This window comes from Plecotus auritus (genome assembly GCF_963455305.1).
Source record: "Plecotus auritus genome assembly, chromosome: 9".
In the NCBI taxonomy this organism is placed as follows: Eukaryota; Metazoa; Chordata; class Mammalia; order Chiroptera; family Vespertilionidae; genus Plecotus; species Plecotus auritus.
Window position 1 is genome coordinate 28345323 of NC_137783.1, and position 5187 is coordinate 28350509.

The 5187-nt window shown below is 42.2% G+C and overlaps 1 protein-coding gene across 6 annotated transcripts in view; it reads right to left on the reverse strand.

The window, feature by feature from the left end:
• The window catches only part of STAMBPL1 (STAM binding protein like 1), a 45566-nt gene extending 40735 nt beyond the window's left edge, over nucleotides 1–4831 (reverse strand). The window contains exons 1-2 of one of the 6 annotated variants that reach the window (XM_080687724.1): nucleotides 4723–4831; nucleotides 4399–4597 (exon numbers count right to left, since the gene is read on the reverse strand). The gene's annotated coding sequence lies outside the window, so the exon portion shown is untranslated. Of the gene's footprint in view, nucleotides 1–4398 lie in introns of all 6 variants that reach the window. The other 5 variants (XM_080687723.1, XM_080687721.1, XM_080687722.1 and 2 more) reach the window with 5 other exon arrangements.
• Nucleotides 4832–5187: the final 356 nt, after the last annotated feature.

Below are 5187 nucleotides of genomic sequence, written 5' to 3' on the forward strand. Positions count from 1 at the left end.
CAAAAACAAAAAATAAACAATTTTAAAGCAAATGTAAAAACACAAAATTGGAACATGTTTAATAAAGCACTTAATGAAAAATACCACTACAAAATACTAAAGCATCAAGTAAAAATAACAACAATTTTACACAAGAATCTCTCTGTACCTCAGTTTTTAAATTTGCATGATACCTATTGCCTAAAGTTTTTTTATGAATTCATAAATAACAACAAACACATATAGCACAACTTTTTGCCAGACACTTCTAATCACTTTCCATTTATACCTATTTATTCATTTAACTCTCCCCCAAGCCTTAGGAGAGGGAAATTAATATCGCAGTTAAAAGATGAGGAAACTGAGGCTCAGAGGAGTTAGTAACTTGCCCAAGGACACACAACTAGTAAATGGCAAAAAGAATTCATGTTCCTAAATATGCCATCATCCTTGAGATGATGTGTTAAGCCTTTGCACAGTGCCTGGCGTATAGCACATGTTCAAGAACTAATATTTATTACTAAATATCTGTCAAATGTTTGCAAGATTCTGAGGTTACACTAGGGCTCAGCAGAAAAGAATGTGGGTGATGTTCCATGAATGTGGAATGTGAATGATGACCCTTGTGCCATAGGTTTACTATCCCTCTTGCACATAAAACAAAGACTTCTGATGTCTGACTATCTTAAGTTTTCGCTTCTCCATTGCAGCCTTTGGATTAAAAATCTGACTATCATTCTCTGATACCAGATTAACACCTCCACTCCCTCCTTCCACTAATCCACTCCCCACCCAAGGGCCAAAATATTCTTCCAAAAAGATGCTTTCATCACTTAATCCTTTCAAGGAACCAGCCTTGAACTGTCCACCTTATCTAATCAAAATTCCACTCCCTGGCTTTCACAGGCCTTAGTAAGGCATGAAAGGAACAGGCCTTTAACCCTTGTTCAAGTTCCTACTAATCAAGTAAATACCTGATAAGAATGGCCATGTTTCATTACGCAGAGGACATCAGTATTTGTATTACTTCAACACAGTGATAGCAATTTTTTATTGTATTTATTTTGGACATAGCCTATTAGAAAAAAATTAAATGTTTAAGGATCTCATTTAATTTTTATTCGGAATAAAACAAGCTTGATTGGAGGACATGAACAGAAGAATGTCAGACAGAAAATGTGCATTATTAATATGCATGATCATGTTAATATCCAGGCAAACTTCAGACAGCTTTTTAATCTTTAGTCCTGAAATTAGGACATGAATCATAGGCTAAATTTCTAATGACTTGGAATGGAAAGTCAGAACTATTAAAAAAAAAAAAAAGCATAGTACTCTTAATATCCAAGATCATACAATGCAACCATTTCCAAGAGGACTTTAAAAGGCTAACTAGAGCAATTAAAACTTGAATTACTGTGCGTATACAAAGGAGCTGCTTCTAATAAACGTAAGTTACTAAGTAACCACCAGTCTTAATTAGTTCCTAAATCAGCCAAATCAATGGACAAACACAACACGGATTAATTTAAAATTTAGAAAGAAAATCAGATGCTATGTATGTGCTGTGAAGTCTTAGCCATTTGCCAAAGGTTTCATTAGCTTTTCCATTTAGCATGAGGAGATGCTGGATTGTACTAGAAACTCATGTGATTTGCTTAGAAATGCAAATAATTTGTGACAAAAGGCACATCCAGATTATTCCTGGGTTGAACATTCTGATGTCCACTCAGGATTTTTTTAATGTAAACTCACACATCCCACTGGACAATTCACATGTTCACGGAATGAGCAAGTCAACAGGTGCCAATACAGTGCTTTTTGTTTGTTTGTTTGTTTTTATTTCGAAGGGATGGTTATTGTTCCTTAATGGAGGAAGTTAATCTTAGTTGAATATATGCATGAGCTTCAATTTGATGAAAGGTTCATAGAAAGTTATGGCTAAAAACAATCAATACTAGATGTGAACTAGTTAAGTTGGGAAGTAAAGACATTCCAAACTTGTTTTTCATTTAACAAACATTTATTGAGCATCTGTGATCCATTAGCCCAAAGGGACAGAAAGCTGAGTCTAATATTTTCAGGGATGACTATGAGTCACTTTTTGAGGAGTTGGAGTCATTTGAAGTTACTTATAAATCTTTCACAGGGTTGAGAAAAAATGCTAGCTTTAGACAGAATCCCAAATCCAGTGGATTAAAATGTCTCTAATGTGTAAATGTGTCCTCCCGGAAGGCACCTGACATTTCCTGGGCAGCATCTACATGTTTCTTCTAGCCCTCATATGTTGAACAAGAATCACTAGACTTTTCTTCTCAGTGAAAAGCAACCTCATTCCCTGGATTGATGCTGTGAGTAGAATTGGGAAGAGTCCTTGAAGGAGGAGTATGATCAAACCGGTTTAGTTAAGTCCTAGATGCTAAATAATAATAAAAAAAGGAACTATTACTAACAGTTCTTTAACTATTTTTATCAGCCCTTCTCAGGAACCCACCCCAGAGACATTCTCCTCTCCAGGAGCAAACCTCCTCGGGAATACCGCTCCCCTCAATGTCTCTCTCTAAGCTTCCCACTGGCAATCAGTCCTATGAAACAAGGCAAAAGTAGGCAAGAACTGGCCCTCAAGACCACAATATGGGTAAAAAACTAGGATTCTCTGCGTGGTCATTTAAATGGTGCTTGTTTTATTTAAACAAACACACACAAAAAACAAGTTTCTTTTTAAAATTCCCAAGAATCAACTGATACATAAATTCCAGCTAGATTCCCAAGCGACCAACAATGTGCTGGATATATGCTTGAACTGAAAAGAAGCAGCCAGTTCATTTTCCAGGTAGATTCCAGTAACATTTCATGGCTTTGAGAAAAGAAGCTGTAATGGAGCCAGTAGTAAACAGGAGGAGTCTATTTCTCAAAGGCATTAACTTGAATTTTTTAAAAAATTGATTATTTATAGCTACAAAATGCTACTATAATACAGTTATAGAGTACATTTTTGAGATTTAATTGAGCATCCATTCCACAAACATAAATAAGATTGTCCATTGAAACAAGGTCTGGGAAAAAATAAAACCCAGTGGCTTAATCTCTATAAAACCATTATAGAAAACTATGAACAAAAACTTCACACAGAAGTGAAAAATTCAGGTGTAGCCCTGGCCAGTGTGGCTTAGTTGATTGGGTGTCGTCGAGTGCACCAAAAGGTTGACGATTTGATTCCTGGGCAGGGCACAAGTGGGGGTTTCAGGCTAGAAACCCAGTAGAGGGCATGCAGGAGGCGGCCAATCAATATTCTGCTCTCACATGGATGTTTCTCTCTCTCCTTCACTCATTCTTCCTCTCTAAAAATCAATAAAAAATCTTAAAAAAAAATTCTGGTGTAATTTATCTGCTGGAACAAATCTGCTGTATTTATTACCATTGATAGGGCCTAGAACATGAAATCATAAATCAGCATCTTACTCATATTCATTATAATTTCAGAAACTCCCTAAAACCTAGGGCTTCATTTTCTCCTTAGTGACTAACAGGATGTTTGTAAATCACTGTGCTCAGTGGAGCTTAGTTTGAAAGATGTCTGTTTTCCTAACCACCTGATTTCCAGAAAGCCACTCCATCCCCAAGGCACTCAAACACTTAAGAGCCCCTCTCACATCTTCTAGATCAACTTCTGTTTCTTGAATTACCTATTACATATGCAATTTAAAATTAAGTTTATTGGGGTGGCATTGGTTAATAAAATTATATAGGTTTTGTAGTATTTTTAATTTCACCTTAGGCTCTTGGATATCAGCAGTGTGGGTTGTTTTAGAGAGTTCTGGAAAATTGTTCTAGTGACATTATACTTCTTGGTGCATTTCATTAAAGATATTCAGTTAAGACGTAAATTACTCGTGAATTACTAACTGTCTTAAGACAGTTTACGCTAATAAACGTCACAAAAGTAAACGTCATCTAGAGGCATGCCACATGTCCTGCTGGGGCAAAGGTCTGCTCTTCCAACCCTCGCCCTCCCCTCTCCACACCACGCACCCCCAAAGACAGGGCGCTGATCTCTTTCAGTGTCGACACCCTCTCCAACTCGGAACCAGAAACACGCTTATAGGTCACTGCCAGAGTCCCGCCCTGCCACCCAGAGCCACAGCTTCCTGCCTTCCCCATCAAGGTGAAAGGAACCCCTAGGAGCCGGCTGGGGGCGCACAGAAGCAGCGCAGACGCAGGCGGACAATCGGGGCACTTGAAGGAAGTGAAGAACCAGTAAAAAACATTTTCTTCCCGCGGAACAAACCCCAGACCCGACGCCGCCATCGGAAGAGGGACAGGGGCGCGCCAGGCCACGGTGCACATGGACCCGTCGGGTACCCTCGCTCGTGCTGGTGCGCACTCACACTCACGCTTCCAGCGCGCGCGCCTACTCACCAGCAACCCTGCATGTCCGGAGCCCGCGTGGGGCGGCGACTGCAGCGGCTGCCCCCGCGCCTGTCCTGTGGCCTTGGCATCCGTCTGGCCGCTGCAGCCCGGCCGCGCTGGCTTTTGCTAGAAGGCACTGCAGCCCGGCGCTATGGCCCCCGGAGTGGAGGCGCCAGCTCGCTGGCCTCGGCGGTGCGTCCACCCCTCTCTGTGAACCGATGGAGCTTTGTTAGTTTCCCTCGCTCTGGCAGCGTGCGTTGTTCTCCTCTTCCTCCTCCCCTTCGCAGCCGGGCCCCGCAGCACGGGGGTGGGGGGTGGGGGGCGATCAGAGACCTAGTAAAGCCACGCGCAGGCAGGGCGGATCCGAACGTGCTGCAGCCACCCCTGCAGCAGGAAAAGAAATTGTCGCTGCGATGGTCCCGGCCTCCCCTGCCCCGGCCCCTGGGTGCCGCCTCCGCCTCTGCCTCCGCCCCCTTTTCCGCGACTGCGGCCTCCCGCATTCTGCAGAAAAAGCTCGCAGGTGGAAGCAGGTCCCTGCGGTTGCCCTAGAGCGAGAGGAAAACGAATGCGTGCGACTTTCTCTTCTGAAACCCAGCAAGTCCCCTTCTTGGCCCAGAACCACCTGGACTCTCATTTTGCTCCACCATTCATTTAGCCAAAGTGGACAGGAATGGGTGCCTTTTAAGTCTGCAGTGTACACACTGTGATGCAGATGGATTTGATCATGAACTCCACTGGAGTCAGGCAAAAATGGGGTTTTAAAAGAAAATCCCACCTATACCTCCTATTAGGAATTTC